The sequence below is a fragment of the Agelaius phoeniceus genome, unplaced genomic scaffold, assembly GCF_051311805.1.
Source record: "Agelaius phoeniceus isolate bAgePho1 unplaced genomic scaffold, bAgePho1.hap1 Scaffold_105, whole genome shotgun sequence".
Taxonomy (NCBI): domain Eukaryota; kingdom Metazoa; phylum Chordata; class Aves; order Passeriformes; family Icteridae; genus Agelaius; species Agelaius phoeniceus.
In genome coordinates, this window is record NW_027509873.1 from 3,893,840 (window position 1) to 3,914,559 (window position 20,720).

The window sequence follows — 20,720 nt, forward strand, 5'->3', positions numbered from 1 at the left end:
GAACCTGGGGTATCTGAGGCAAACCATGACATCACACCGCAACATACCACACTACTGAAAAAAATACAGTACTACTGACTAAGATAACATAACACATATAGTATATTAATTTATATATATATATATATATGTTCATTTTAATATCTGTGAAGAGCCTATCCTGTAATATGTACTTTTCACAACATCAAAGAAGCCATTTGCACCTTTAATAGACAGCTGACAACTCAGAAGGAAATGCTCACTTGTTCACAGGGTGAGAAAGAAAGGATTCTTCCAGATGAGGTAAAGTTTCAGAAACTTTATTTCTTTACAATCCTACTCTATAATCCTGTAGGGTGGTATTTGCAGAAAAATGGACAGGCACTAAATGAACCAGCCTAACCTCTGGAGCTAACTAAACTAACTAACCTTCTAGAACTAGGTCAGGTTTTTAATAAAGCTGCATTCAACTTTGTGGATAAAAAGGTGAAGCAGAAGAGTTGCTGACAGACAAAGGGGTAGCAACCCAAATAAAATGACCCTTACAGCATCTACCAATTAGATTAAGGAAAAGATGCGTGCTTGCCTCAGGACAAAATAGAGCTACCAGTCAAGAGATGCTGGACAAAGTGCAGCAACCAACCAAACAATGCATGTCTATAGAAACCTATAGGATAGGAACTAATTATAAACTATGTTTAGAAGCACAATAAATGGCTTGTCCTTGATTCACATTGAATTGTGCAGTCTTTTGTCTTTTCTCCACATACTCCTACTCTAAATCCTACTCTACAGTCCTACTCTAAATCCTACTCTAAGATGGCTATGGAGAAAATGGTCCTGATATGATTATAGCACTGTTTGCTTCTCCATCCTCCTCTTCATTGAGATGATGAGTGGTCTCAGGGTGGATGCAGCCTCAGCTGATGTTACAAATGGATGCTGTTCACAAAAAAACCCCAAAACCCAAAAACAAATACAAAAACAAAAAAAAGAAAACAAACAAATTAAAACAAACAAACAAACAAACAAACAAACAACAAACAACAAAAAGACAAACAACAGTGAAGAGTGAACCATTACTTTCCAAGCTCAGTGCTTCACAGGCTCAATCGGGATTGCTCTGGGTCCTAAAAAGACCCAGAAAGAGGAGCAATGGCACCATCTGCTACCAGCAGTCATGTGCAGGACCCTGCCATCACAGGCAAACCTGGCCCAGAATCCCGCTCATCCATTTATTCAGGTTTCTTTATCTTGTTGGGATCTTTGCCCTGCCAGTGCTCTAGAAATGGTGCTTTCTGTCCCTGAGTTATCTTCCTTTCAGGAAACTCCAATGACTCACATAGGTCCCTGTCTTTGAAAGACAGGCACTGTGCTAATTCCCACAGGGACAGAAAGCAATGTCTGTCTTTCCATGCCCTGCCCCTCGTGTGCTGGATGGCACCTTCCTTCCCAGCAGGGCCAGCCCAGTGGCACTGGGTCCTGCAGTTCCCTCTCTGCCACACAACCTGGCAGTAACCCTGGCGCAGTTCCCGTCTGCTTGAGCGTGCCAGGCAGCAGATGGGGCTGGGACAAGTCCCTCCCAGCTGTCCCTGTTTGCGTGCCAGAAACCTCCAAGGCTGGGCTGGGGGGCACAAACCAGGGCCCCTCAGAGGCTCACAGTGAGCCCCCACAGCCCCTCCTGCCACAGCCAAATCTCTGACTGCTCAGCTGGGACTGGCTTCCTTGGGTTCCTCGACCACCATTTCATGTCTCTGTACCCTGAATTGCTCTGCTTCAATTCTTTTGCCATTAGATAAAACTGAACACTCCACCAAATTAGAAAAGAGGGCAACAGAAACAGTCAGAGGACAGAGCACCTCTCTGCTCAGGAAATGCAGAGAAGAGGTGGAGTTATTCAGTTTTGTGAAGAATAGGCCCCAGGGAGACTTTATTGCCACTTTCCAAGACTTCAGAGTAGCTTTGAAGAAAGTGGGGGACATCTTTAACAGGGTCGGTTACAATAGGATATGGACAAATATTTTTAAACACAAAGGGCATCTAATCAGAGTAGGTCTAAGGAAGAACTTGTTTACTCGGAGCATGGTGCCACCCTGGCACAGCTTGCCCCAAGAGCTTGTAGGTGCCCCATCCCTGCAACCATTCCAGCTCCGGTGGCAAAGGGCTCTGAGCAACCTGATCTCTTTAAAGATGTCCCTGCTCATTGCAGGACACTTGCACCACAGGACCTTTACAGGGCCCTGCCAGCCCAGCCCAGTCTAGGATTCCTCACTGTTTTCATTTGAAGAGCACCAAGAGTGGAGGTGAGGAGGAAGGGGGCTCATCTGATGCCTTGGACTTGAGTGGAGGAGGAGCCCATCCCTCAGACCCTGTTTCACCTGCAGCCCCTTCACATTTTACCTGCAGGAGCTCCTTGGCAGACCAGCGCCGCGCCTCGTCTCTCTGCAGGCAGCAGCTCAGGAAGTCACGCAGGCAAGATGAGAATAGGTTGGGCTGCTGCAGCTTTTGTCTTCCTCCTGTGGCTATCAGGAGTTGAGGCTGGGGAAAAAGGAGACACCAGGCTACACCTGCTTCTTTCCTATCTGTAACTGCTCTCCTGGGTCCCATTGATTAAGCTCCACTCTGCAGTGGCAGTTTCTGCCCTGGCAGAGACCCAGAGATGACTTTCCTTTACCAACCAAAAACCCAAACTCCGATGCAGCCACAGCTTTTCCAACATCCCACAGATCTTGCCTTAGCAGCTGATTTCATTGACTGACCTAGTTAGTGGGAACTACATCACCACAAGCACATTTCCTTCCCTGAAGATTCATACCAGCTTGAGAGGCTTTTTGGAAGAAGGACTTTGCTATACTAACTCTACTATATCCAAGGGTTAGTACATGGAAAAGTATCTCTGCAGTGCTTCTTGGTCCCTTAAGAGCAGCTGCCATAAAACAAAACTAATCAAGCTTTTTGCTTTGTTCTTGAAAACAATGGGAATTGGAAGGAAAGAAAGGAAATCCACCAGGTGCTCCTCAGGTAAGGAAACAAACATTTGGAATCTCATCTTCAACACAGACACATTAAGATGCATGCACAAATGTACTGGGATGAAAACACCTGCTTGGACACACAGGAGCCACCTGCAGCTCTGTCTCTCAGCAGCCTGAAAATTTCTGCTTTCCTTACATGGAAAAGAAAAACTTTTCATGGTCAAATCAGAAGGAGAGGTTCCATCCCTACGGTCACCCTCTACTCATTTGGCTACTCAAGTCAATGCATTAATGGTAGGCCCATCCCAGAAAGTGCCAGGAAACAAATGGGAGGTTTTGGCAGGCTCTCCACATCACCAGGCTCTGGCTTGGTGACGTGCAGAATGTGGCTTGGGCTAGGAGAGAAACACGATCACTGAGTGTTTCAGCAGCACTGCACAAGAAGCAGAAGAGACTCTGTGGCCTTTACACCCTCATGCCCCAGTTTGAAGCATGTTTCCCAGTGAGAAGAAACTGCACAGTGGGGTAAGTTCCTCTCTAAAAACCGGTGCCTTAGCAACTTTCTTGTGTTTGGGCTTCTTTTCTTCATTTCTGGAAATGTAACACCAGTTCTGAGAGGCTTGCCTTGTGGTTTTAGGGGCATCTTCACAGACAGACAAGTGGGAACAACTTGAAACCCAAAGCAAATGTTGCCTGAGAAGAGCTGGGGAGTGTTTGCCTGTGGTGAGGCTTGAGCTGTCTGGCAATCCCTTTCCATGATGTGCAGAAACATCCAGCTGCTCCCCAGAGCTCAGTCCCTCTGGGCACGCCGGCCTCTGGAAACACCTGACGATCCCAGCCTTTCTCCTGCTCAAGAGCATCTAACCTAAGCTGAGCTCCAGTTTCTTCAGCAAGGCCAAGGATGCTCACTTCCATGCAGCTGACAGTGTCCATGGAGCTCAGCAGGTCTTTCTGATACTCCTCAGGCCAAGGAATTACAGTGTAGATTGGCAAGACATTGGCTGATCGTTATCCAGTGTGGTTCGTGTGGAACCAAGCTCTAACATGCTGACAAGTCAGAGGGACAGAGCTCATTCTGCTTTTGCAAGATGGTATTTAGAAACATAGGACACCAACTTGGAACTATCAAGTTCCAAGTTCCAAGTTCCAAACCTCAACGTGCAGAATCCATCTCAAATAGACAAAAATATGAATGGCAAGAGGCCTTGGAGTCTCCATAAAAATGCCCACCACTGTAACGATAACTCTGTGCTTGTGGCACTGAAATAGATGGTGACCAAAGAGACTTTGCTATTATCCTCTTTAACCCAAAGGAGAATTTCAAATCCAGAAATGGCAATGCACTCCCCTTGTGTACAAATAATTTATGCGGCTTTCTTTCCTTTTCCCACATCACCAGAGGTGACAAAGAGGGTTTTATCCTGACTCTCAGCTGAGCTCAGCCACTGGCCATGGTGGGGAGCTGGAGTCCTCCCTGTCATTAGAACTGTGCAGGCCAGGGATGGCCCTGCTCCTGTGGTAAAGAAACACAGCACCGGTGTCAACTGCCCACGTTGGATCCCAGCCCAGGCACCTGCCTGCAAGCTCATCAACTTGTTAAAGTACCAAGAAACAGCCAAGGGTTTGGCAAACAATTCTAACTGCAGTCGGAGAAAAACACATCCTAAACTTATCCAGGCCACCCACACACATGACTGAACCATGTACAGATGACTTGAAAGCCTGAAAGTTTCGAAGACCCACAGCATTTGGAAAAGATGCTACAGAATGGAAGAGAAGAGCTGTGTTTCAAAAATGAGAAAGCAAGCAGAACTGCTTGGGCATTGCTTTGGTAGTAGGTTTTTTCTCTTTTTCTTTTTTGTTTACTTTTCTTTTTCCTTTTTTTCTTATGTTTTCTATAAAATTGAAACTGGGAAGGTCTAACCTCCATTTCTCAGGATATTTATCACATGTCTACCCTCTCCACTGAAAAATTCTTGTCCTTCAGAAACAGAGTTCCAACATTGTTCAAAAAACAAGTGAGAAATGTCAGGCATGGCTGGAGGCCAAAATGGCAGGTTTCTGAACTGGTTAGGTTTCTGAACTGCCACTTCCCTTTCTGATACAACCAAAGCTACAGCAGATGCTGATGTGTTGCAGGGGCATTTTTAGAAGGAGACCTTGGTGGAAGTGGTTCCAGCAGATGGCAATGGGATTTTGTCCAATGGCACACAGAACATGGGACAGGTGAGAAAGACAGTGGGATCAGTGAGTATTTGCACCTTACCAAGACAGGAGTTGCATTCCAGTGAGGAACTTCTCGTTCCACCATTTCGATGCCCACGATTCCCAAAGACCATATGTCCACTTTGGGGCCATATGGTTGACCTGTCACCACTTCAGGCGCCAGCCACCCAGGAGTGCCGGCCACGCAGCTCCACCTGCCCTGCTCAGGGGTGAGCTGAGCAAAGAGGCCAAAGTCAGCTGTGGAGAAAACAACAAACCATGAAAGCCAGCTCCAATTAGGAAACCAAGCAAAAGAATTCCCCACTCTCAGGCTAAGAATGTGCTGTTGAATCTCCTGGAGAACTGTGCACGCTCGATTTCCTTGGGGCTTTAGCCAAGGGAGTATGAAATTGGCCGTTTCCAAAAAAACCCAGGTTTCTTAACGCTGCTCACAGCAGTGGACTTTATGCCCCTGAAGCTTTAGATTGTAGCTCCCTCTGTCTGGAAGGGACACACACAGAGCAACGCCACTCTTGACTGCTTGTGGTTCCTTATACCTCTGTGCACGTTGCAACTGTGCCTTCAGCTCGCAGCAGGGGTCCCTGCACTGCCACCAGCACCATTTCTGGGGAGCTGGCAGTCACTCCAAGCAGCCCCACACCCACATCCCTGGAACGCTGCACCTGACCAAGAATATACTGACCCAGCTTGACAGAGCCGTCGGTTTTGAGAAGGATGTTGCAGCTCTTCACATCTTGGTGGATGACGCGGTTTGAGTGCAGAAAATGCAGTCCTTGCAGGCACTGAGCGAGAAAACAGAAACAGGAGGGCAAAAATGAGTGATGTGATTTCATCACACAAGAAAGGAAACAAAGAATCTAAAAGATTCCCTCTCCAGGGGAATGGGGAGTAATGGCAGAACAGTAATGGCCACTGAGAGGAAGAGCTTGCTGCTCCAACACTTGCAGAGCAGGACCTTTCTAAGGAAAGGCACGTCAGCTTTTGAAAGAGCAACAGCACCTGCTGTTGTAGGCTGTGCCCTGCAAACCAGCCAGGATGACTCCTGCTGCAGTGGACGTGCTTTTTCCATGCAGAGGACAAAGGAGGGGTTTTGAAAGGAAAAGTCCCTCCCTTTGGTGTGAAGCGGATCACTTTTGGGTGGGAGGCTGCATGACAAAGATTTTCTTGCTGGCCTCAGCACAGGCTTGGAAGTATCCCACCAGTCACTTTCCGGGAGCAAAGAGCATTTTGGCTGCACTACTATCCTTTTCAGCGGAGGACTGTGAGACATGAGTCTTTTTTCTTTGCTGATCATTTCAAATCCTGCCACCAGCACCTTTGCTTTTACAGGCAAGGAATGCAGTGAAGACAGACTCCAGGCAAACATTTAGAGAGGCAAGGTGGAGAACAGCAAATATAAATACAAGAGACAGAGCGAGAATACAACAGCAGGAGATAAGAGTACTGGCACTGAGTACAGGGAGTGCAGGGGCACTGGCAGGCCTTTCACTTGAGATGCTTTTACTTGCCCATAGAATAGCAGCAACACAGAAACAAAGCTTGGCACAGGAAATCACTCCAGCTCTGAGCCCCTGTTTCCCAGACAATCCTGCCCAAGCCCTTGGAAACACGGATGGGATTGCTGACCTCCCGACTGATGGCTGCCATCTCATCTTCAGACAGGTAGGTCTTGCTGATGACATTGCTCAGAGTGCCTCCATCCATGTACTCCATAACCAGCCAGAGCTCCTCACCCACAAGGTAGCTGAAAGAAGGAAACAAGGGCGTGGAGATGAATGTACATGGCTAGGTTGCTGTGTGGAAAAGACGGGTTGATTCTTCTTTTCAGGTCCCTTTGAGACAAAGACAAAATAAAGGAATAGACATTCCCTCTTGGCTGTGCTTTGTTTGCCATCTGTGCAGTCTCAAGGAGAAAGGCACAGCTGTGAAAAAGGAGATGTCTTAGATGGGCAGCAAGCAAAATGTGCAGTTTAGTAACAGCCCAGATAAAAAGCCTGTCGCGCATGGTGTTTCTGGAAAAAAGCACCTAGTCTTCCTGGCATGCATAGCAATGGAAAACAGTGGCAACAATCCAAGGGAAATCCTTGTTAGTTTACCTGGACGTAAGAAGACACTTGAAAAAAATCAAGCTCCAAAACAAAGTGGTGGCTGTGAATATAGAGATCATTGATTTAGTAAGACACGACTCATCCGGGTTTTTGAACAATTTTCCAATACCATGTGCCAGCGAAGACTCATGCAGACAAAATGCAATCTCTTCCCATCCACTGGAGATGAAAAGAGCAATAATAATTAGCCAATAATTACAGCTCTATTTTCTGCCAGTGACCAAAGTGGGATTTTACCTTGCATGTTTGCAATATGTGAACAAACATTCATGGGACAAAAGCACAACTCACCTGTCTAAACAATTGACCAGGTTGGGATTCCTATTCACCTTCATGACCATGAGTTCATTGACTTTTAGTTCCTTCTTCCTCAGTCCTTGAAGATGTATTTTCTTTATGGCCACCTAAAATGACATTGAAAATCAGTAACTTGAGAGGTTGGTGGCACGAGACCACAAGACACATGGAGCGAGTGATTTTGCAATGACACAGCTGAGCTGTGCCAAACTGCCTTGTGATTAGGCACTGCAGTAATTAGGAACTGACGTTCCAACAGCCCATTTCTCTGCTCCCTTGGGAGCCACTTACAGGACACGTGGGGCCACTGACATTTTGCCTTGACCACTTGGTAACAGCAGTGTCTCAGTTATCACCCACAAAGCTCTGACCACACTCTCTGCTGCTTTGTTTGCGACTCAGAAGAAGCAATCCATGCCTTAAAACTCTGTGGATACATCTTGGGCTATGGGCAGGGCTTAGGGCTTTCAGGGACGCCTTGCAGATCTCTCCCTGTGTGCAGTTCCCAAGTGCAGCAGGTGGCTAAGGAACCACCAGTAACTTTCAGATGTATTTGCTGGCAGCCAGAAATGAGAATTCAGGACTCTGAAGCTGTAGCCCCAAAGAGCAGTGAGGTGCTCGAAGGCACCACCTTTGTTTCAGCAATGGAGAGCGAGTGAGCGCGTCCTTCTCTGAAAGGAACCGCTGCCCTCCGTGCCTTCCTTCCGGCAGCTGAGGAGGACAAAGTCCCAAATGCATTTTGCGGGCTGGCACCAGTCTGTGCTTCTTGTGCCTTTTCAGCACAGCTCTGCCCAAAGCTCCAGCCACAGCTCACACCAGAGGGGAAAGCCCTCGAGTGCAGCAGAATCTGCAGGTGCTGTTGACAGTTACCTCTCCTCCTGTGGCAGTGTCGAGTGCTTTACAAACATCTCCAAAAGTCCTAGAAACAAAACAGAAGCAGAGAAAGGAGAAGCCATTTAGATCTTGCAGTGAAAGCCAGCCCACGCAGGAGATCTGTGCTGTAAATGCCTAAGACCTGCAGGACACTGGAAGCATGGAGATGTCTTTGACAATGCCTTCTGAGCACACTTAGAAATTCTGATCAGCACTGACAATCTAAGCCCAGTGCCTGAACACATTTGCAGCTTGTCTGACTTCACACTTGATACCTATTCCACCAGCAAAACACCTGATGCATAGTTTTGTAAAATTAACATTGCTTGGACTCACCCACTGCCAATATTTTCCAGTTCAATGTATTTTATAATAGGATTTTCCATCTTCGCCATTCTCCCTGAGGGAAACAAAATGCAAGATGTTCACTTTAAAGCAGAGATCCCAGCTTCTAGGAGATACAAAAGGCAGCCCCACTGGCTGGGGCTCTGAGCCCTCCCTTTGTGGACAGCTGGCTAACAACAACAGGAACAGGAACTGGAACAACAAGAAAAGAACAGCAGGTCCACAGCACAAGTGGCTGGCACAGAGACTGATTTCTAGCATCCTTTGAAGTGAGAGACCTCTTGACAGCAGACACACAGGGAAGCACAGGGAGATACATCCAGAGACTGAGACCAGAAGAGAACACCTACCAAGGCAAGTAAGTTTGTCATCTAGAAACATTAAGGAGAGCTGGAACTAACAGTGCCTTTGTTTTCTTGGGAATAAACACTGTGAGATTTAGAAAAGGTTTCCTACTTGCTAAGATTAAATGCACCTGGACATCTAGAATCAATTCCTCTGAACAGATGTCAAGTTCAGAACAGGAGGAATTATTGCCAAGTGTTCCCATCTTTTCCAGCTTGCAGCAGTTTGCCAGAAGAATGCCTCTGCGTTTGTAAACCAGAGCAGCTCATGCTAGAAGCAATCCCGACGGGGCTTTCAGCATCAGGGCCCTCAGCCTTTATGAGCAGGCTGAGCTCAAAGACGCCCTTGCCCGTGCCCCGCGTGAAGAACCACGCCGCTTCTCTCCACCCCGACAGCGCGGATCAGTCGCTCCCATTGCACTCGCCCTCTCGGCACCGCACACGTCCCCATCCTCCCAACTCGGCACAGCGGGCATGGGCACAGAGGACAGCAGTGCTCCTCAGGCACCCTGTGACACAGAGAGCTGCCCAGAGGAGATGCTGACCCTCTTGTGAGTCCGGGCCGTGCGACGCAGCAGCCGGCCCAGAGAAGGGGCTGCTGCCTCAGGCAGCTCCGCGCTGCAGCAGCCGGGCAGCAGCGGGACCCTCCCAGCTAAGGAAGGCTCCAGCCTCTGCACTCCCACCAGCCCTCAGGGGCAGGGCAGCGACCACAACAGGGCTGGCAAAGCCCAAGCATGAGCACTGACAGGCACTGACTGGAAGAAGCCAGAGTGAGCCTGAGCCCTGTACAAGCTGTTGCCCCCATTCAGGACACAACACGATGGGCTTTGAGATCAGCCACACCGAGGCGCAGATCAGTGCCCTTTTTGTCCCAACAGGTGATGGTAGACACAGAATCCACTGGGCTCCCTTCTCAACCCTACCAGATCTTCTCTGAGAGCACAGCACTGGCAGCTGTTAAGGGCAAGAAGCAGATTCATTGGGTTGTGCTGCAGAATCACAAAGGGCTTGATGTGTTCTCCTAGAGACTGATCTCAGCAGAGCTTCTGCCAGTGGCTAGGACTCAAGCAGTCACAGCCTTCTGCTGATCCAGGAACAATCCCTGCTTCTGCCTTCGGCAGAGAGGGAAGCCCAGGCAAACTCCAGCCAGTCTAAGCTGCCCTCAGAGGCAGCAGGAACACCCAGAGCTCTCTCTTGCTGCCTCGGAGCAACGCCAGCACTTCTGTGACACTAAACCAAGGAGAACCCTTTGGTACAGCTATGCTGACACGTGCACACAATACACTGTCCCTCAGATAAGAAAGATACCAGACGCACTCAGTTGCTCCAGGGAGTCACCCGCCATCTCCTGTTGCTGAGCAGCAGCTGGGTCAGCACGGGAGGTGAACCAAGTGCTCAGGCTCCACTTCTTCAGCTGGAGAGCAAAGGCTCCTTGGGACAGCACTGCTGCTTCTGCAGCAGCTTCAGTGTCAGAGTCGGTGTAGGTCTGAGACAAGAAATGAGTTTATGTCAGGAAGGTGTGGCAGAGATTGCCCTGAAATGCAAGAGAGATTGCCATTTGAAATGCAAGCCCTTAGGAAGCTGCTGTCAGCCACATGCAGAGCTCTTCAACTGGATTGCTTTGGATGTCTACTTGTGAAACCAAATGGTCAAAACCAAAGGCTGGTTTTACTCGAGGTCATAGCCAGTTTCTTGTTCTAAAGGATGACTGCAGCAACGACCACTCCACTTCCTCCCAAAGACTCCTTTCCCCCTCCTAGGTCTGCAGATACATTTGCAGCTCCTCATTCTAATGTTCTACCTCCTGCCATGAAATTCTCTTTTTCTGCACCTTCCTCGGGACGTGCTCATCCTGCAGCATCTCTGGAGGGTTCAGTTCCTGGGCCTCATGCCAGCCTCGGGGCTCTTGGTTGCCCGTCATTTGCTGGAGCTCTCTGCAGGCTGCCAGGTAGGATGGCAACACTTCCACCTCAAGTCAAAGAGAACAAAGCAGTCAGAGACTACAGCTTGTCCCTGTCAGCCAGGAGTCATCGACTGGGAAGAAAGCAAAGAAAAGGACAGGAGCAGATTCACAAGGGATACAGACAGCTTGTAGCTCGTATTCCAGATCTACGTGAGTGACCATGTTCACCTGCACAAACACCTCAAGAAAGGTCACCTGGAAGAAGCCAGCAGGAGTTCATTCGGATGAGTGCTGGCTAAATGGCCAAGGGAGTAATGCCACTGTCTAGAGCATCAGCTGAGATTCAGCAGACCAGGAAGTGCCCTTCAGAGCAGCTCTGACAGAGGCCTCATCAGGATGGCCTCAGAGGCATCACCCACCCCCTGCTGCTCTGCACTGGAAAGGCAAGGAGGGCAGAAACCACCCCTTGGGTGACTGCAGTGGCTATTGCTGTTTCACTCACTTGCTTTTCTAGAGCCTTTTGTTCCTGAAGGAGGCGATTAATTTTCTCTTTGATGATTTTAATTTTTTCGTCTAGCCTCTTCTTCCTTGCCTTGATCCTAGCCTCAGTTTCCTGCAGCTGTGCCTGCACCTGTTCATCAATTTTCTGTAAACAACAACGGAAAGGACTCTCTTTCATGCGTGGAGTGGCTGCCATTCCTTCATTCACCTGTTTTTGTTGATTGCCCCTCTGCATAGGGAGATTCTTCTCCTCTTGGATGTCTTCATTCCTCCTCTTTGCTGCCATGATGTCACTCTGAGCTTCAGGCAGCTCTGCTTGTGGCTCTGCCTTGATGTTCTGTACACACAAAAGCAGAGCAAGTGACTGAGAGCTGCCATCAAGATCAGCTTTTCCCTCTTTTAGCCTCAAAATCACATTTATTCAGCCCCTTCTTTCTGCTTCCCTCCCCAGCTCTGCTTCCACTGTAACCATCCTGTCCCGGTGCTGGTCTCTGCAGATTCCAAGGCTCTGTCCTTTCAGTGCCTGTGGGACTTCCTGGCCTCCTCAGTCCCAGGAGCTCTGGTTTATGCCCCTCTTCCTGCCCTTCCCTCTGTCCCCTGGCCAGTCAGGCTTACCTGGCCATTCTCCTGTGGCTCTTCCACCTGCTGCCTGAGCTGCTCTTCCTGCTCTCGGGCAGGGAACAGCTCTCCCTGAATCTGGCATGGCATCTCAGATAAGGCAGTCTGCTCCTGCTCTTTCTCTAGAAGCACCTGCACAGAAAGCAAGAGAAGATGGGTTTCACCTTCCCGTACGACCTTTGTGGGCCAAGACTCAAAGACTGCTGGGCTCACACGCTCCCAAAGCGCTGTGCTGCTGCTCTGCTGGGTCCTTCTCTGCCCGTGGGGAGGCACAGATTCCAAAGTGACCCTGGCCCTACAATCAGGGGCCATCTGGGGCTGAAGCTCCAACAGCCTCTCAGGCAGCTGACAGGGAAGGTGTGGCATTTCTCAAGGGTCTGGTGAGGGCCTCCCTCTGCTTCTGCCATGTCCTCTTTGTCTTTCAGTGGTGACTGACACCCCGCCCTGTCCCACAGCTCCATCCTGGCCCTGCAGGTGGCTTCCTGGGTGAGCTCACTCCTTGTGAGAGACACTTCTGGAGTTCACATTCCCTTCAGGCCTGCACCAGCATTCCTCCTTCCTGACATCTACACTCTTGTTAGAAAATGGGGTCATTCAGGAGATAAGGATGCATGCAAAGATCTCTGATGGAAGCCAGAGAACCTCTATGGCCATCTCAGTATATGGAGGAGGACCAAGGTGTTTCTTCTCCCTCTTTTGTCAACTGAGAATTCTGACCAGCAGTAACAGAGTTTCTCATAAGGCCCCATTAACAAATGCACTTACAGAGCCCTGGGGATGCCAGCGAAGGAAACCATGTGTCATGTAATGCATGTATGGGCAAAGTCACCAGACCCCAACTACAGCATGGGATAGTTCCACTCCCTTAGGACATGCAAAAATTTAAAGGATAAAAAGAAGGCTTCAGGTCAGAAAAGGCTGGAGTAGGAAAACATGAGGGGAAAAAACAACCATCTCTGGAGGGGGAAACATCTCTGCCTGCTCAGGATCAGTCAATGGAACTTGTCTCTACTCCTCTCCTGAAGGGATGCCTTTAGGTGAGCTTTGCATCTTCCACTGCTTTGGAGCAGAGCCAGGAAGATTCAAATAGATAGATAGACAGACATCTCACTTTTATAATCTCTCTTTACTGTGCTGTGGTATTTACATTCTTTGAACACAGAGAGATATAATTCTCTCTCCTAGGTTTTTTTTAAGGGGAGGTAGTGAGAAACTTAGAGAAGAAGAGAAAACAATTATTATCTCTACTTGCTGTTCTTGTTGTTTAGTACATGTAGAATGTGTTCTAGTGATTGTTTACTGAAAGTGATTTGTTAATTGGATTTTAGTGATAGCTGTTTAGCTTGATTAGCCAATTAGATAAAAGCTGTGTCATGACTGTCTGGAGACAGTCACAAGTTTTTCTTTAGTAGCTTTTTAGTATAGTATCTCTTTAGTATAGTTTTAATATAGTACTAGTGTGATATAACGTAGCTTAAGAAAGCATTTGTTTAACCTTCTAAATCATAGAGTCGAAGCACATTATTCACCACGTGGGGGTCACCCTGAATCAATACTGTCCTTTCTGTCGCTACACACATCAACACTCGGTAGCAGTGCCCCGATCTGCAGCCATCCTGAACTTGCTCTCCTGTTGCTTCAGTAACCCACACTCTTGGGGAATCTGGAGCGTGTGGGTCCTTATGGAATGCAATCAGACCCAGAGCGTTGCACTGGGAACTGCACTCTTTGTGCATCTGTGCTCGGGCAAGTTCTTCTCTTGGACTCGAGCACACTGATGGTGCTAAAGTGGCTGGAATCAGAAATGCAGCCCAGCCCCTCCCAGCTCCTCTAATCTCTGAGCACCAGCTGGAATGCAAGGGCATTGATTTCCTGCTCAATTCCCAAATACAACACACACTGATTCCCTGGGCTGCCAAAAGACACGGGAGCCGTTAACCTGAAAGTGATGTGTTTCTGACAGTGCTGGAAAAGGGCAGGAAAGATTGAGCAAAAGCTCCCTTGCTCCCTGGAGAAGGAGAAATTACACAAGGCTTCTCCTTCCAGCAAACAAACAAACAAATAAACAAACAAAATATGAAAGTGTTACCTACTCCAGTGTCTAAAGCACTTGGATGCAGTGAAGGGATGTTTGGCAGGGAAACAGCCCTTGTGCTGAGCATTGGATCTATGGATCTAAGGCAGGGATCTATGGAAGTCTGCCTGAAGGTCCCTCATGAGCCCCCATTGTCCAGGCTAAAGCTCCCTCAGCACCTCCTCACTGGCCTTGTGCTGCACCCCCTTGCCCAGCTCCCCTGTCCTTCTGTGCACGCGCTGCAGCCCCTCAAGGACTTTCTGCTTCCCAGGGCCCACAGCTGCACCCAGCACTGCAGCGGTGGCCGCAGCGCTGCCCAGCACAGGCCACGCTCGCTGCCCTGCTCCTGCTGCCCCCCTGCTGCTGACACGGCCACCGTGCCCTGGCCCTTCTTGGCCCCCTGGCCACACGCTGCCTCATCTTCAGCGGCTCAAGGCCGCCAGCCCTGCGTCCTTTTGGCCCACGCAGCTCCCCAGCCACAAAGGTGCCCACTTCACTTCAGATACAGCAGGCATCATTGCAAGGTGTACATCCTGGTTTTAGCATTACAAGACAGCAGTCAAGGACTTGCAGCTTTGCTCCCACTCCAGGCTCCAATGCAGTTTTCAAAGCAAACTACACAATAGAAGGTATCAACAGACACATGCAGCGTCTGGGTTTTGCCTCAGAAGAAGGGTTCAGAACTACTCACTTTGTTTCTTTTGCCACACTAGACAAGAATTGTCCAGAATGAAGTTGTCCAGCTTCACGGACAACACAGTCATCTCCTTGCAGCTTATCAAAGACCAAGAAACAGGCAGGCTCAGAGCACCTATCTGCTCTGCTACTGGCTGCTCTGCCTGAAGAGGCAGAAGAGCAACCTGACAACAAAGGCACCAAAATCCCTGACTTCAAGCAGCAGCTCTACATCCCCAGCGTGTCTCTGAAATAGTCCCAAGTAAGCACACCCAAGAAGTTTGTGGGGACAAAGCACCACAAAGAGCTTGTGTGGTCAGATCAGCATTTTTTTGTGCCTGCAGCTACTTGGCCAGTCCGTGCAGGGGGACAGGTCCCTCCACGCCACAGTGTCCCCTGTGTATCTGACAAGGCTGAGCACAGTGTCTTTGACATGCTCCCTGCTCTGGGATCAGGGAGCATTCATGCTCCAGGCTGGCCCCTGTCCAAATGCCAGGAAGCTGCTGCCTAAGCATGACAGATCAAAGCCCATTGTCCAGCTGTCACAGGCTGGGGGCAATCACCAGGTCCTGGCAGGACTCCAGCACTCAGCATCCTCAGCCAGCAACAGCAAGTGCCGGCTGGTCAGAAACTTGCAGCTCTGCCTTGCACCAAAGACAGCAGCACACACAACTGGCACTTACTGGCTCAGAATGGTCAGGCTGTGGTGTGACCACAGCTGGAGGCTGGCGCTCATCCACCTCATTTGCCTCCTCTTTGGCCTCCTCTCCATGAGCAGAGGGAGCCAGAGGAGAGACTGCTGTTGGTTCTGTGATCTGTGGACAGACAGCAGTGTGAGGGACAGAAAGTTACCTATAATTTATAACCTTATTTCTATTCAGCACTTTATTCTATTCAGCTCTATTTCTACAACCAGCTGTACTAAGGACAAATCAGAAACTTTGAGAACAATGGGATTCTAAGTCGCTGCGACTGAATTTAAATGGGCTAATTCAACAGAATTGCTAATAGTTCTGAATTAAACATTATGCCCTGGCTACTATCAAGAAGCAACATTCTCTCTGCAAAATGAGCTTTTCATTCCTTGAAAGTTCTGAAATGGAAAATCAGGAAAAAGCCAGCGATGCCTTTGTTATTGCTGCTGCAGACATGGAAATGGATTTTCTTTCAGCCTACCCAGCTGGCCCTCTACACTCTGCGGCCACAGGCCAAGCTCACAGCTTGCTCTACAATTCTTAAGCACCAGGAACATGAAATGTTCCTTTCTCACTCACCTCAGGATCAGCACCTCTGAATACACGGATCATGTGATCTGGAGTGGGCAAGGGAAAATGAACAAGGGCTGTGAGAAAACTGCCTGGGCTGCTGAATCCCACAGAAGAGAAGAAGTCAACCCAAACAGAGAGTATTTTTCTTTATCAACATCCCTCCACGTGACATACTTCTTTCACACAGCCAGCAAGAGATCAGGACAATAATCTTGGTTGTGCCTACACTTCGGCCCGTTTAGCCAGTAAATGAATACAAACGTGATCAAGGAAATGCAAATTGTTCTTCAACACTCAATGCTTCTGTTCTGTTCAACAGATAAAGCAGCTCTTGTTCTCTTGTCTTTCAGGTACTTTTTTAAAAAACAGAAGTTGCATGCACTAATTCCCATTAAGTTGCTGAAAACAGTCACCCAGAAAAGCTTCCCCAAAATCCCCCTGAGCTGTGGCAGTTCTACTGTGAAACAGCACAGCAGCAGCTCCAGGGCTCAGGAGCAGACACTCATGGCTTTAGAGTTTGCACTTCACTGCAAAGGGAATCACTATTTTAGCACTCAGTCAAGGGTCAAAATAGACAGTCAAATCCTTTCATTACAAAATTTAGAATAAAAGAAGCTTTCCCTCAGTTCTGGGGAGAACTACAAAGTCTTTAGAAGGCCTTCTGAGAAGGCCTCCCAGTCTGCATTTTGGAATTTGTCCTGCTTGATCCAGCAAACTGAGGAAATGACAGACTCTGCTGCCACAGACTCTCCCGTGGAGGGAATGGAAGCCCTGCAGGTTCCCTTGCAAATGCTGCCCCTGTGGCTACAGGCACCCCCTTTTTAGCTGAACGCCCTGACAGGAGCTTTACCAAACCACTGGCATCCTAATGCTCTTTCTCTTTCAAAATCAACCCAGTCACTAAGAAAGAGCAGGAAGACATGCAAAAGCCAGCTTAGCTTACACCCTAACCTAAATAGAGTTGAAACCTCTACTTACTTGCCAGGCTAGTCATGAAATAGGCGGAATAAACAGTGCCATACATGGTGCAAACTGCAGCAGCGAGTTGCTCAATCATTGTAGCACTGTTGTTCAAGTTTACCCCAACACTACAAAAGCCAAGACTCCTGTCAGTGTGCAGCTACACACTGACAAAGGCCACAATCAGGAGGATGCTCCTGATCTCAGCAAGCCCTAGGGCTGCTCTGGCACTGAGGCCTTCCGTGCAACAAGGCAACCTTCTGATGTCACCACGACGATGTGGCAACCATGCCCTGATATCACAAAGCAAAGTATGACAAAGCAGAGCATCACAAAGCATGTTAGTCTGTGAATTTATGCAAAGCAGTAACCAACCTCCCCTACAGCAAACACAAAATGGCCTCGGAAGTTCTCCTCTGACACAAAGCAGCACAAACTCCCCCCATGGGCCAAACCCTGTTGTTGAAGGGATCCAAGAGGAGCTCCAAGAGTGCCCCAAGCACCTACAGCCTATACCCCAAGTGAGCATTCAGATGGGACCCAAGCAAAGGAAACCAGACCAAGAAAATGGCCCAAAGCATTGTACAGAACCAGGAGAGAAAGCACTATTGGCATAGCAGCTGAAGTAATTCCTAACCAATCACCCCATATATCTGCATGTTTATTGGATGTTCCCAGGGCTGCTGTGTATGTACATCTCTTCCCCTGTTCTGCCGTTCTTCCCCTTTGGCAGCAGTGGAACTGGCAGCATCTGCCCGCCAGCAGCAGCTGCTCCAAGCTGGGAACGCGGCTGGCGGTGCTGATTTCCAGAGGCTCCTGTGTCCCAGGGAAGCCAAGGCAGGAGCAGTTGAACGGCGCTGGCGCTGCTGCTGCTCTGTGCCAGAGAGCCCCGGCTGGGCAGGGCACGGTGCCCACTGCGCTGCGGGCTCCTTCTCCTGCCAGAGCTGGGCACACCTGGGAGCAAGGCATGGCAACCTTTGGGCAAACCAAGGGGTTTCTGGGGCTGCACTGCTCTGCACACACCCAGCTCACCTGCAGCACAGAACCTTGGTCCCCCAAAAGGTAAACAAGATGGAAACAGCTGGAAAAGATCTCATTTCAACCATTCTTTATGCTTCAATAGAAATTACCAAAATGAAAGTTACCAAGCAGGGCCCGATCCACACTGCCAGCTCAGTGTGAGAAAAGAGGCATTACTTTATTTCAGTGCTGGGTGCGTGGGGAATCACTTCCCTGAAACATGCACACCCACGTGTGTGTATCCATGGAACTAAGACATTCCTTTCATTACTTTTATTCATTACTTTGCTCAAACTCACAGGCTAAACATTCTCACAAAGTATTTGACATGTTTAAATCACTTCCCCAAAATTACTGACATTTAGAGTAGGGGTCTCTTGAGGGTCTCTGCTGGTCATGTGGTGAACATCCCATTCCTCAAATTCTCCTTCCATGGTTAAGAGCCTTCTTCTCCTTGAATGCATTGCAGCTACCTCCTCAGTAGGCCCACTGTCTTTATTCTCAAGGCTAAGATATCCACTTGCACACATTAACCACTGGTGTGAGGGAAGGTATGACTCAGCACCGCCTGTTAAAGCTTAACAAATTCACAATTTGTTGCAGGTAAACACTTCCCCAACGTCTCTCCTTCCTTCTCTGGGAATCAAACACAAGCATTTTGTGAGCACTGAGCCCAAGGCCGCCTCCAACCCTCCTGTCACCCACCAGCCCTTCTCTCTTCACAAACAGCAGGTCCAGCAGTGCCTTCCCTCACTGGCTCAGTCACCAGCTGTGTCAGAAGTTCTCTGTCACACACTCCAGGAACATCCTGGGCTGTTTGCTCTCCGCTGCACTCTGTTGCCAGCAGACATCCCCACCCTGTTCCATAGCCCTTGCAGAACCCTGCACCTGCTATCCCTGGGCACCTGGGAAGGGGAGGCAGGCACGGAAGAGATGCACCAGCTGCACCGGGCAGGGACCAAAACCCTCTCGCGGCACAGCTGCTGGCCTGTGTCTGGCACAGCTCCGGCTGCCCCACTCCTCATGGGCTTTTGGCTGGAAATGCAATTGCACTTTCTGCCTCATGTAGAAATACCAGGGCTGCACAAACAACGGCCAGCAGGCCACATCCCAAAGGCACTGCAGCATGGAGTTGAGAAGGAAGAAGACCCTTCCCCAATTCCTAACCATACCAAAAAATACCACCATAATTGGGACTTTTAATCTTCTGAATGCAGAGTTGATTCACAGGGTGACAAGGGAATCTTCCAATGGAGTTGAAGTTTGGTAGAGTTTTTATTCTGAGTCCTACTCAGACTGTTGATTTGAAAATTTATTTTAAAATATTTTTTAAAAGGCTGTGCAGTCATATGGTTTTGTTCTAATACCAAAATGGCTAGATTTAATTACATTCAAACTGATTAGTCTGTAAAAGCTTTCCTGCAGAATAGCCACTAAACAAGAAATGAAAATCTGTGGACTGTTGACTTTGCAAAATTCTACTAAATTTATCAGACAATGAGGCATTTTTAGTTAGATCATAGAGCAAATTAATTCCTATGGATAACTTGATTTGGATAAACCTGTTGATTTCAAATTAAAATTGCCAGCATGTACTAAGTGGAAATCTGAATACTCACTTCTATGAGGTCTGAATTATTAGATAGTCATTGTTCACCATAATAACAAAAATTAACATTCTGGCTATTTTTTTTTACTTATCGTCAGCTCTTCAACCCTCTTTGTAACATCAGAAAGAGAGTTTGTAGCAAGGTGAACCATGGGTTGGTGGAGCATTGCAGAAGGCTCCTATGTCAGCACTAAATGTTCACATTTACCATGGCATCACTTCTTGCCTTTAATTCCAAGCTACAGCTCAGTTCCTGCAGTATAGATTCACACTTGTAGTCTGTATTTGCAGCTGGTTCTTACTTCCCTGTCCAGAAAAAAATCATGCTTGGATCTCAAATCAAAATGAAACAAGGAGAGAGTCAGGTTCTGGATAGGTATAGCAAGAACTAAGAGATTCTTTTTGCAAATATGTTGAAAAATTGTTTGTAGATACTGCAAAAATGGCAGATTAAAGACTTGCACTCAAACTTGCAAGCTGAGGTTTGCCTGTTATTTCTGGACTGATTTCTTGAGGCCAGACACTGAACCTAATCAGTAAGAAAATCAAAACCACAGGAGTAGTTTGGAGAATATTGTAAATTATTCTGTCATGATGCTTTTTGCCTAAAAGTTCTGGCCATCATCCGATTGGAGTAATTAGAGGAGATCGAAGCCATCATTCTGTGCCTGTGCACACAGTTCCTTCCCAGGAGCAATCCATGAAGCAACGCTGACGAATCCACACCAGCAGCTGTTGCCACACAGTCATGAAGCAGAGAATATGTATTTCTGCTACACTTGGACAGCTGAAGATGCCTCTGCTGAGCTAATTTTAGTGACTGCTCACCACAGATGAGACCTTGTGGTCAGTCTCCAACAAGTCAGGGCAGTTAATATTCTGCCTAAATGAAGTAAGTCTAGCAATACATAGGCCATGGAGCCTGAGGAAAGCCAGCAGCTGTGG

The 20,720-nt window shown here is 48.3% G+C and overlaps 1 pseudogene; it reads right to left on the bottom strand.

Annotated features, from left to right (window-relative positions):
* Nucleotides 1–828: 828 nt before the first annotated feature.
* On the bottom strand, nucleotides 829–19,927 carry LOC143692796 (uncharacterized; annotated as a pseudogene).
* Between the last annotated feature and the right edge of the window lie 793 nt (nucleotides 19,928–20,720).